Source organism: Epinephelus lanceolatus, chromosome 8, assembly GCF_041903045.1.
Source record: "Epinephelus lanceolatus isolate andai-2023 chromosome 8, ASM4190304v1, whole genome shotgun sequence".
Classification (NCBI taxonomy): Eukaryota; Metazoa; Chordata; class Actinopteri; order Perciformes; family Serranidae; genus Epinephelus; species Epinephelus lanceolatus.
This window is the reverse complement of record NC_135741.1, coordinates 2,436,405-2,450,178: the sequence shown is the minus strand read 5'-3', so window position 1 is coordinate 2,450,178 and position 13,774 is coordinate 2,436,405.

The window sequence follows — 13,774 nt, the reverse complement described above, 5'->3', positions numbered from 1 at the left end:
ACTAAGAAGGAGTTGTAAGATCGAGCTGACCCACTCTTAACAATCTTCTTAGCGACCAAACGCTCACAGATCCAGCCACGCCAAGCAAATTAATATTACACTAAGCAAGGAGATGTTAAAACAGTGCACAGCGTATATATTTTGATCTATTTTATACTTCAGATTTATATTGTTTAGCATTAATTGGTGACAGAAAAGAAGGAATTTCATTCTGCAGGGAAACGCGTGTCCTTACTGTGCATATGACAATAAACACTTTGAATCTTGAATCTATATGTTTTATGAAGACCCTGTGTGCGCTCAAAGCTGTGGCACAAGTTACGCACCGAAATCCGGCGGAAGAAAAATAATAATAATAAGAAAAATAAGTATGAGGAATAACAAGTGTGAGATACAACGCCTCATCAACTAGTGTCTCCACACATCCGGAGGGCAACCCGGTACAATTTCACCCTCAGCCCGGAGGTGCAGTGCCCGGCTGCGCTGCGTTTTTACGCAGTGGGGAGCTTCCTGGAGGTGGTGGGAGACGGCACCGGCCTCAGCAAGGCGTCTGTGTTTTCTTGTTTAATACATTTCCTCATGATTCTCTTACCAAGACTACTTCTTATTTAGTTGTATTCTTGTTTTCATCATGAAAATAGGTCATTAACAAATATTTATGTCTTAGTTTTTCATTAGAATTATTAGAACACACTTACACACGAGCAGCAGGGAATTAGTGCGTTAGGTAGCAGCGCTGTGTGTGACTTATGGCTGATGAAGTGGTGGGTGATCGATTTGCCTGACATTGATTGATTTAGTTTCAGCACCGCGGTAGTGGACAGCTCCTGTTAAGAGCATCTTAAAGAGCGATCCTAAGAAGGGCATTAAGAACTCATCTGGGAAACACTCTTATCTTAGCGACCCTTCTTAGCTAAGACGTCCTTAACTGTGCTCTTAAGTCTTAAGATCTCTCTTAACTGGGAAACGTGGCCATTGTTGGCTGGCTCCATTGCCATAGCTTCCAAGTTTAAGGGAGATTGCCCTGTGCTCCAGGTTCAACAGACGAGAGTCTCATTTTAGAAATGTCTATTTTGTAAGAGACAGTTGAGGTAATTTAGAGCGAGCCAGGTGAGCGTGTTTGTTGGTTAAAGTCAGTAACCAATAGAAACTTCCTAAAACCATAGATTGGGACAGACTTACCTTATTTAGGAACATGGAGTGACTCGCAAGAGAATACTGTTTAGGTTAAATGCAAGAACTGGGCGAGGACACACTGTGTTACACTCTGTATGTTCAACTGTGATTCTCCTCAGTCGGGTCTTTATTAAATACTGTGTTTGATCCAGCAAAGTTTCCTGAGGTCTTCTTCAGCTATAAAATCATCAGCTCTGAAATTTTTTCAACATCCATGTCAGTGAAAACATAGATGCTTCACACACAGAAGATCTATACAATCAGCACAGTTTCAAGATTAGAGTCACCAATTCAGTATCTGACCAAATGCCTCCCCTTCTGTTCCTGAGATATGACGCTGAGTGATGTACAGAAAAGTGCAACACTCTACATGATGTCAATATTAACAAAAAAATCACAAAATTATGGGCTACTATATGTTTAATACCTTCAACGTCACATGAAAATTCTTGGAGCTTAAAGCTGGAAGGGCGTAAAGGTGGAGCAGTGATTAGCATTGTTGCCTCACGATAAGAGGGTTCCTGGTTTGAACCAACTTCCTCCCACAGTCCAAAGACATGCAGGTTAATTAATGACTGTAAATTGTTCATAGGTGTGAATGGTTGTCTGTCTCTATGTGTCAGCCCTGTGATAGTCTGGCGTCCCCTCACCCAATGTCAGCTGGGATAGGCTCCACCCCCCACGACCCCCAACAGGATAAGCAGCTACGGAAAATAAAACTGGTAATCAGCAGCTCAGCGGTTAGAGTGGGTGTCCTATGTGTAAAGGCACTGTCCTTGCCGCAATGGCAAAGGGTTTGATTCCAGCCTATGGCCCTTTACTGTATATCGTCCTAACATTCACATCCGTCCTAACATATAATTTGTGCAGTATTACCTTGAAACAAATGGGAATTGTTTGAAAGATACAAAAGGAAACATTTCAGCATAACATTATGATGATACCAGTTGTAACCTGTTTTATGTTCCGTCTTATTTTGAATTGTCATCTGCAGCCTGAATTTTGTGTTTTCTTTTACATAAATCAAGACATTTACACCATATTTTGATGCAGAAAAAAATAACAGAATGCAGGAAACGAAGTATTTGCAGCTCACATTTCCTGAGGGAGGACTCCAAACCCCCTAACTTAATATGGGACCTCTGCCACGTTCAAATGAAATGACACCCTTGTCTGCATCACTGTATGGGTATTGAAATTAAGTGTAAAATTATGTGTTACTTCCTTACGTATTTGATCATCTATGTAATATATATTAAAGGGAAATTTCATTTTATTTCAACCTGTCTCCTATCGTCCTAAATTTGTTTCAAGTGACTAGTGACATAAAAATAATAGTTAGCATGTTAGCCGTTAGCCTAGATACAGCCGGGGCGCATAGTAGCGTCAGACCTGTTAAAACGTAAGTGAACGGGCAACCTTCAAGTGCAAAGTTAGTCCACTAAACAAGCTTTTTCTCCACAAAGACCGCCTCATATCGTTAGGATAAATGTCAGAGAACATATAGAAAACAACATGTAAACGTGTTGTCTTACCTTACCAGTGTGCTGCCATGTTTGTTTATCATTTAGCTCTGCTTTCCAAAGCGTGGCCGAAATATATCTCGCCAGCTCTAGATAAAGCCCAGCTGGATACTACTCCAGGTGGAGGTGTCTCGTCCTCGGTCACATCCAGACCTTGAAAATAAGGCTGCAACCGGTCCCATTCCTTGCAACAGAGGCATTCCTCTTCTGTGGGCACTGGGGCACAGCATTCACAGGTACACCACCAATCTCCAGAGCTACGCAGCCTTGCAGCAGCCATTCCTCCTCTCTCGTCCTCTACCTGTTGCACCTCTCTCTCTCTCTCTCCTCCTCCGTTCTTCAATTTCACGAAGCTCTTCGTCAGTGTATTCTGGCTCAAATAAATAAGGGCGGCCATCAAATCAAATTCCTCCTCCACAAAGTCGAAGTCTGGCAAAAAGTCAGCCATTATTCTATAAATCTTTCATAAAATAAATGAATGAACTTTTCAGGCTACTGTCCGGTTCTGCCTTCCAGCTGTTGCTGCTTGTTCTCGCGAGATTTCAGGCACGAAAAGGCAGGAAAAAAAGCTTGTTTAGTGGACTAACTTTGCACTTGAAGGTTGCCCGTTCACTTACCTTTTAACAGGTCTGACGCTACTATGCGCCCCGGCTGTATCTAGGCTAACGGCTAACATGCTAACTATTATTTTTATGTCACTAGTCACTTGAAACAAATTTAGGACGATAGGAGACAGGTTGAAATAAAACGAAATTTCCCTTTAATATATATTACATAGATGATCAAGTACGTAAGGAAGTAACACATAATTTTACACTTAACACTGACAGTAATCAATGTGTAGCTGCTGCCATGTTGAGGCAGAGGGTACTGTCTGTAGCTCTGGTTGAGGGTGAGAGGCTGTCAGCAGATAAACAGAGATCTGTGTGGGTACATGAGACCCTAAAAAAGAGGCTGGATCATGGGGAGTACCACCAGTTGGTCCAGGAGCTTCTCCTCCATCATGGATGTTTACAGTACTGCACTTACATGGTTCCACGCCTGCTGCTTTCTATTGCGGTTTGTAAAGTCATATAGCTTTGGGTATACAGCAACCACTAACACCAGTTTCCTGTTTACCACCTGTAAACTTGTTGTTGTGACCACCACAGAAGACCACAGAAGTTTTTTCGGCTCGAGGAGTTCAGAGCGCTCTGGCAAAAACACCAGGCACCTAGAGCGCAGAAACACGAGGCGCGTAGCAAAAACAGTGAGTTTGATTATCATTAAAAGATAATTACAAAAGCCGCCTCCAGCTGCTGAAACTCTTTGTGTGTGATCGGGGCCTAAGACTACATATGAGTGAGTCTCATCATTTTATGTTTTATAGATTTTCCATCCAAACATTTGGATTTTATATTGTCTCACAGAATAAAAACGCTCACATGATCAAAGCGCCAAAACTGTTGTAAGATTTACTCAGGTTTTCTGAGGGGAGTTTGGTGCAGAGGCTTTTAAGTTGGAAGAAACCAAGCAGTTCCTGGAATGGTGCTCAGGGTCAAAAGCTCAGCACTTTTGAATGTTTTATTGTGTGAACTCATTAACATCACCATTATGTGCTGAGAGTGAATGTGAATTAAATGTTTTGCAGTGCAAAATGTACGCAGCTCGGAGACAGCTGATGTACAGTAAAGCCTGCTCTTATTTGAACATACATATATAGAAAAGACAGGAGGTAGTTCCAAAGAGATGCTCCTCTGTATGTTGGTGGATATTGATTAAGGGAAGTGTGAGAATATGGAAGATAAAAGTCACCATGTTTTCATCTGATCTGTAGTCAGCTGATAATTGCTGTCATATAAACAAAACAAATCTCTTACTATTTTTATAATTACACACAATATCCATAATCAGACCCATACAACATCAACCAAGAGCTAAAATGTTCACCCCATCCTCTTATACACTGTAACCATCACTTCCCAAACCTCTATTATAATCCATTTTTGTTTGATCACACATTTCATAGCCTCTGTTGCTGCAGGTAAATGTTACGTACTGAAAATCCTGTTAAACAGACCCAGGGTGGATTCTGTGAATACAGCTGGAAAGGTAATCGGTGGACTTGAATAAATCCCTCAGGGGTGTTGAATTAAGTTGGTTCTGTTTAACTTAGAACTAAAGGATCAGCATGAGCCAACAGGCCAGTAGCAGTGCTGTCCTGAAATTGGAGTGCCACCAAAGTTAAGAATTCCAATATTTGATTTCCGTGGTTGTGGAAAGTTCAGTCAATATTTATGATGCATTACTCAGTCTCAAACTTGTGATGCCAGTGATGGAATAAAAAAGTCTGCAGCTGCTCCACAGATGATGAATGGGTGACTGGTTTAGGCTTTGCTTTTGCTTTTTTCAATACCAAAATGAGCTTTATTCTGTTGTAGTGGTCTCAGCTCTGAAACAGAAAAAAGTACAGTGGTATGCAAACGTTTGGGCACTCCTGATCAAAAATACTTTACTGTGAATAGTTAAGTGAGTAGAAGATGAACTGATCTCCAAAAGGCATGAAGTTAAAGATGACACATTTCTTTAATATTTTAAGCAAGATTACTTTTTTATTTCAAAATTTGACAGTTTCAGAAAAAGAAAAAAAAGAAAAGGGCCATCGCCACACCATCACATAGTTTCCCCACTGACTGTTTTTGGCCTCTCCTTCCTGCTCAGCTTGCATTTGGGGATTTTAACAGTGTGTTATTATTTCAGCTGTTGTCTGACAGCAGCAGGTGTGTTATTTGAGTGGAGTCTTTCACCCTGATCAGAGGGCTCCGAGCAGGACAAGAAGTGTTTATATCCTTAAATGTTGAAAAAGTAACCAATACCACCCTGTAGAAATACTCCGCTAATTGGTTAATGTGCTGATTATTTTCTCCATTAATTGATCAGTTGTTTGGTTTGTAAAAATAGGAGATAGTGGGAGACAGCGTCACACTGAACCATAGCCCAAAGTGACACCTTCATTGTGTTTGTTTTGTCCAACCAACAGTTCAAACCTCAACATAAAAGTTAATTATAAAATAATAAAAAGCAAAAGCAGAAAAAAATTCTCACATTTATGAAGCTGGAGCCATTAAATGTTTTGCATTAAAAACGAGTCAGATGATAATCAGTGGCACATTTATTTTCTGTCAGTTCAAAAACTGACTCATAGTTCCAGCTGTGCTTGAACATTTTCATGTGTTTTGAGTGTAAAATCTTAATTTGTAAAGTAACTAGTTCCTAAAACCGTCAGATAATAAGGTAGATGGTGACATGAGAAGAACAGACTCTGATTTGTACTGACAGTACTTGAGTAAATATGTTGAGTTACATTCCACCACTGGGTGCACTTTATATTATATTGATGAGTTTGTGAGTACGACTTGACTCGTGACTTACTTGACCTGACCAATGCCCTCACTCGACTTGCTTGACGAGCAAGGACTCAGTTTGACTTGCTTGATTTTCACCACAGTGACTTGGGATTTACTTGAGACTTCAAGGTTGTGACTTGAGATTTGCTTATGACTTGCACATGTGTGACTTCCTCCCACCTCTGGTAAAAATATTTTGAAGCAGTTTTTTGTAAAAATATGTTTTTCCATGTGAAAGATTAAATAAAAGGTTGTGTCATAACTTTGCATAATAAAACGCGTGCTCATTCAAAGATAGTGTAGTGAAGGGCTTAATTACTGAGAAGTTATTTTTAATGTGTACATTTCTTTGTTTCCCTCGAACAAAATGGGGAAAAAATAACAAAAACAACATAAACAACAATATAAAAACATGTGTATCAGTATTGACCCAGAATTTCAAAATCGGTGCATCCCCAATTTATCTGACATCAGAGTGCAGGTCAGTAAGAGCCAAGAGGGCCAGATACAATACCACACAACTAAGAGCGCCCCCTTGTGGACAAAATAGAACACTATCATATTACATGAGAATTTTCACATGCATTTTAGGCACGGCAAGTTTGTAACTGGATGTTGAATCTCACCCTTTTTGTAATTATTTTCTAAGGGGAGACTTTTTACTTCCATTATCTTAATGAATTCAACTTTTAATTCTAGTGATGATATGTTTGTTTAACCAACAATAACCCTTCTGTTTTCATCCCTTTAAGGGTCATTCTGACTGATAATTATAATCCTTATTGTACCATGAAAATCTCAACCCTAGTAGCGATCTTACGTAAAAGGTGGAGCTGTGAACACTGCAGTCTGGTCACTCTGCTCAGGGCTGAGTTGTGTCTGGTTTTGAGGCTCATGTAACCACTGTTCATACTGTGGAGAGTTTTATTAGTAAACTGTAACTATAAAATAAAAGGATGTTTTGCTGCCTCTCACAGCAGCTGGAGTCTGAGAAAAAAAACAACTTTATTCACTGGGGCGTTAACCAGCGACTTTAAGGTGGAGCTTTAACTTGTAATGCTACTCAGTGCATGAGTTGATGACAAGAATCAATCAACACACCTTAAATTTCTGTGTCAAACTTGTCACAGAAATCACTGTGACAACTTTAACCATCACTTTAGTTTTTATGTGACAGACACTTTTAGTAATGAGTGGATCTTCAAGCGTTTATATATATTAATTTCAACCTGGTTCTGTGAACTCTATATATTCTAATCCTCACTTGGCGAGAAAAAAGTGCTGCGGCGCATCTTGGCATGTGCTCTGACAACACTAAACCCCTGAGCTTGCCTGAGAAGGACTAAATGCACAAAGCTGCTATTTTTAAATATCCCATGGAGAGAGGCTCTCACTGCAGCCTGTTCTATTTTGTTGTGAAAATGTGGGCGTGCAGCCTCGTTCTGTGGACGATAAACCAGGTGCAGACTTCCATCTGTCACCGCTGATGAGGAAATACAGCGAGTGCTGGACGGTGGAAATGGGGCTATATTTCCTAGTTTTTGTCAGGACCCTAATAAGCTGAAGTTGCCAAACAGTTTTGCAAGTCTTAGTAACAGACAATTGCCGTTCCACTGGAAATAAAGGCGTGGGTGAGCCTTTCAAGGTTTCACTTTGACATTATTCCTCTGACTCTAGCAATGTTTTTTAAATGGTAGTAGGCAGATGGCGTTTTGGATTTAATGTGGCTGTGGAAATTTAAATCTGAGTCCAGGATTCATTTCATTTCATTTATTCCTTTTGACCCCTCCCCGGGGGCAGACAACAAAAAATAACATTAACAAATCAGAACAGGCGGCAGCCAATGCACAACAAAATAAATAAAACAGAATTTGTGTACATACATACAAGTCAAAGCAAATCAAGAGAAACTATTCAAGATTTTCTTTAAAAGTTTCAACAAATTTGACAAGACCTTTACTTTTCGAGATGACATCAACTTTTGAAACTTATAAATATTTGGATTTGCTCTGTAGAACTGTCCGACCAACTCTCTTCTCTCTTTATCAAAAAAAGAACACACAAGTACATAATGATATTCGTCTCCTCGATTGCCAGTCAAACAAAGAGTACATTTCCGGGGGACATTTTCACAATCATACCTGTGCTCAGCGATAGGTAACTTATGATTTCCACACCGAAACTTAGACAAACAAACTCTTTCGGCAGGTCTTAACATAATCAGATAAGGTTCAAAAGTGAAATCAGGATAACACCAAGGTTTCTTGTGGAACTGACACTCTTATCTCTGTTGAGTTGAATTTTTTTTTTTTTTTTTTGATGCATCCAATCATTGATTTGCTCATTACAGTGACGGATCCCTGTGGGACCCCACGTCATGGCCATCTGCTCTGACTTGTAGTTAATGAGGTCAAATTTATCTGACTCTATATCAACAGAAACAGGCAGGATGGATTATCTCTGTCCCTTTAAATGGATTGATTTGTTTATGCCATTTAATGGTTGTAAAAAAGCTCATAGCTACAGATATACAAAATGTTATCATTTTCCATTGTATATGCAGATATATGAACAGGTAAAATATTGATTGATTGACTAGATGATTAATGAGCTGACTGACTGACTGATTGATTGATATTACACATTGAAATACTGAGCGTGAGACAGATTCCTCAACAGGATTTATGTTTATTGAATCAATCAAAATTAATTCATTCAATAGGTCCTCCAGCACTGATCAAGTCATCAAGGCCTGACGCCCTGGTGGAGGCGACATCATCCGTGGGGTTGTGACATCACCATGGCAGATGTGTCAGCACATGACGGGGATCTTCACACGTGCTTGCCACAAACATAAGAATTCTTAAATGAGCAAGGCAGGTCGTTGAACATACCTAGAGTTCAAAAGATAACAAACAAACTATTAGAGCTGCAGAGAATGATTAGTTTAGTTATGATGATATCGTACTCATTATTTGATTCATTCATCATTTGGTGTAGGCAAAAGTTGTCCCAGTTTCCTAAAGCCAAATTTGACGTATTAAAGGAGCAGTGTGTAGAATTTAGTGGCATCTAGCAGTGAGGACTGCAGATTGCAGCCAGCTTAAACTTCTCCCATGTGCCAAGTTCTGGTTAGGATTCTGTTTGAGTTCATTGTTCAGGAGGATTTTACCTGCAGCGGAGACATTTGGTCATGGACTTTCCACATTCAGACACGACATGTAAGCTACCCTGGGTGTGTTGGTTGTTGACATTCTGGGATGTCATGTCAACTTCAGCCTGTTACATGCATTGTCTGTTTTAAAAATACACTTCTTTTTCTCAGGAAATGTACCATTAACATAGCCTGAGTGTCTGACTGAAGCTCCCAGAACCTTCAGTCTGACATGGCTTCCACTGAAGGCGATTTACAAGGGGGAGGAGGGAATTTGATTTTTTCCCTAACCAATCAGTAGAGATAAATGACTCACCCAGAATCTGACGTCATTAGTATCCATGCCTCGGGGGTGCCGAAAACAAGCGAGCATTGCCCATTTAAAACGTCTCCGTCGTCGTGCACGCCCAGCTGCATCACCGTTAAATCCAGTTTAGCAGCTTCCTTAATTTGGTCCTCCATTAACATGAGTAGTGGCGAAATACCTCGATAGCATCGTTAATGTGGTCTGTAGGATCTGTAGCGGTCGCCATTGTTGCTATCCTCACCAGTTACCCACCGGCACACAGCTTGACATCAGCGTGGCGCTGATTGGCTAATCGCTAAATTCGTCCCCACCCCCGGCGTTCATTGGTCCGTCCATCGTTTGGACGAGATAAATTGCAAATTCATTGCAGTATGCCAGACCAGAGATGCAAGCCTACTCAGTTGAGTGGGCGGGGTCTATGGTCTGGAACCAGGCTACCATTAACATACAATCTCTTTCAAAATAAATGTCCTACATCGGTACAACACCGCAATTTGATGATTTTTTTTTCCTTCAACAGCAAATGCACGTTACGTTTTGCCAACACACACATGTGGTTGGGTTTAGGGAAAAAGAACAGGGTTTTTACAATCTTACAGGAAGCGAACACCACCCTCCCAGGTAAAGGTCGGTGGTTGTTGGACCCATTAAGCACTGTCCCGGCCACCTTACTCGGATTTTCACCGCTTTAACTTTTGTTATTGTCCTGCTGCCTTTCACCCTGATGCCACCAGGCCCTGTTCAACGATAACGGCAACCAGACGGGTATCATGTAGATGTGAAAAGATGACTTTTTCACTGGTGTCTCACACCAGAAATCACTGACCAAGTGCTGGATTTCAGCAACTTTGGAGTCAGACTGAGTTGGATTAAAACCAGTAAAAACACTGAATTAAACAGTTTCACTCGAACTACAGGGGCTGCTAACTACGATAGCCGACGCAAAAACATGAAAACGTGATTGCCCCTCGACAGCAGTGTTTGGTTTGTCCATTCTGGGTTACTGTAAAACATGGTGGTAAACATGGCAATCTCTGTAGATGAGGACTTGCTCCCCATGTAAATATTAACAGTTCATTCTGAGGTTATGAAAACACAGCAATACTCATTTTCAGGTGATTAAACACTAAAGAAACACACTGATTATATTCCATTCCATTTCACTGGACCTTTTGCTCATAAAGTCCAAAATATTCAGTTTCTGTCAAAGAAGTTGAAGATTACTTAACTCATAGTTTTGGCTTTACACACAACAAACTCTAAAAGCCAAAACACACCAGCGGCGTACGACGAGTGTCAAAACAGCCGCCCTCATTATTTTCTATTTACAAACCCACACCGGCGGCGGCTTGACGCGCGTCGACGTTTCAACTTTCAACTAATGACCATGGAGAAATCTGGAAACCTGAAACCTGTGGCTGGACCAGTTGGGGACCACTGCTTTAGCGCTATCTGCCACAACTTTTCATACTCCAGGTTATATCCGATAATCAGTTACAAAAGATAACATTTTCAGTTCAACAACTGAGCACATACTCGCAGGGTTTATCTCGGCGCAGTGTTCTTTTTGTTGATAGTTGTCGGGCTGCCCGGCATTCCAGGATGTAAAGCCAAACTTGGTACCATCACTCCAAAGCCAATTGCCTTCCTGAAAGGAGAAATTTTAAGGGTCAGTTCAGTCTAATCACAAAAATATAGTTTTACCTCCAGTGGCATCTCACCATACCGATAGTGAAGAAATATCTGCAGCTGAGACACCAGCCATCACTCTAACACGATGAGGCAGAACATAATTTTGTTTGTCCAACTGAAACAAAAAATGAATGTCTCATTCTGTTGAGATGATGCACAGACTCGGTGTCCTGTTGGTCTAGGGCTATTACACAGTTACATTACATCAGAGAAAAACGATTTATCATGTTAGTCTGACTAAAATGGGACTTTTGAAATTCATGTAAACATGTTAGTTTGACTGAAACCGTATTTAATCGAATTTCTCAAAGTCAGACTAACACACCCAGATAATGTGATTGGGAGTTGAATTCCTCCTGCATGTATACAGTCAATCAGACCCAAACTGGCCGAGATGCTCTGAGCATGCTCCACAGTTTCCATCCCGGGCGTTGACCTGGACATACTTTGGTCAATAAATTGACCCCCCCCCCCCCCCTCCCCCCCCGAATACATATCACAACACATAATGCAGTAAACGAGTACAGTAATATAAAATGCCGAATAAAATAGACAGCCAGACTAGGAATAACAAGAACATGACTGAGTGCTCGGGACCGCGACATTAAGTAGAGCTTTGAAAGCCTCTATTGAAATGAGTTTGTTAAGTTTCAGTGACTCCTGTAGATTATTCCAGCGGTATGGAGCATAGAAAATTTCCCATTGCATCTTTACTATGTGGTATCAAATAAAAGCAAACTGTCTTTAGAAAACAGTTGCTGTTGATCATTGGTTTGTCCTGTCAGACTCTCATCAACAAGACAACAAATTAAAAACAAAATATCTAACCAGTATCACGCTCACAGGGGATCATTGCATTGCATCACATTAATTGTTAAGTCACTCACCTGTGGTGCATCATGTCCTCCAATCCAAGCACGAGAATGTTTGCCTGTCGCTCTGTGGATTATCTTTTTTATGAATTCGAACGCGTGTTTGTCAGGGATCGATGCCAGATTCCCACCTTGGTCAATACAGGAAGCCTAATGACAAAGACAGAGTGTGAAGGTAAAAAAGATAAAGGGAGTAAGAGAAAGTCATTGAGAGATGGAATGAGTTAAATGAGGACATAAAGAGGTATTGGCTTCCTTTACTGAATGACTCTTGTAAGAATGAGCTGGTTTAAAGTAGTAATGAAATGGGTTTGGCAGTTCTAACTCATATTGTTCCACAAAGTACCTCTGCATCACCCCAGGTCTTTGCAGTATGCTCGTACACATAACAGTGATCTTCAAACAGAGTCCAACCAGGAGGGCAGACCTTACAGGGGTCACAGCATACATCTACAACACAGTTGAAGATGATTAGAGAAATAGAAACACTATGACTGGTTCATCTGGCTGGCATGATTTAAGTCATAGGTTCAGATTTATTCCAGTGTTTTGATACAAAACTCAAATGTACACTGAGAGTTGTTTGCTATAGTCATCTGTCTGATCTGAGAGGATGTCCAGTGAAAAGAATGGGAGGAAATCTACAGACCTCATTATTTAGAATTATTAATATAATGAACATAATAAATCTTTGCACAGAAGGAGGAAAGTGGATTTTATCTACCATCACTGACTGTAAGTGCAGTAAGAAGGAATCTTTTAATGGTCAGAATGAACCACGCAGCTAACCTGGAAATCCAGATGCCCCGCCCCCAGCAAATTCTAATTTGCACTGCACGGGGATCTGGCCCCGACGAGCAGAGCCCACTGAATCGCCTATCAGACCAATCGGATCAGTCTATCTGACAGAGGCGGGCTCTGGGCGGGCGTAACATGATGAAGACAGCGCTGCGCCGCAGGAGTCGGACAGTAAACAGCCAAGATGGCAGCTGCTGAAGGACCACGTCCATTCAATTTAGCTTTGGAAGAAACGCTGAGCCAACTACACTTATCTTTTTCCATGAGAGAGGAACAGAAGACTGCCATAGAGGCCTTCGCTTCCAGGAAGGACGTTTTTGACGTTTTGCTGACGGGATACGGCAAAAGGATAATATATCAGTTAGCCCCACTGGTCAGCAAACAAATGGGGCTTAGTGAATACGTCACCTTGTTTTTTTGCTCTGATTGGCCATCGTGCTATCCAACTGCATTCGGCGGCATTTAATATGCCTCAGTTAGTGCCACCCCTTGGGTAGGAAGGGTGTATCGGTGAGGGCCAGACTCAAAACCTTTCTAGATTTGAGTCTGGATTTCCAGGCTACCAAGCAGCAACGTCTGGGGCTAAAAAAATGAAGTCAACACTGAGGTACCAAAAAATGTAGCTCCTCTAATGGCCGATTGAGGCTGGCTCCAAGAACGAGTCAGTCTCCATAGACTGTAAAAAAAACAATGGATGTAGCCACCGTGATGTCACCCATTGGTTTGTGGACTCCCATTGTGAAGCCTTAAGTTTGGAATTTTGGCAGGGGCTATCTCAAATTTTTGGAGTCAGAAGTGAGCATATTTGGGCGAGAGGGTGGAGCTGTGGAGGAGTGAGGGGTGGATCTGACTGAGAAGCCGAGGAC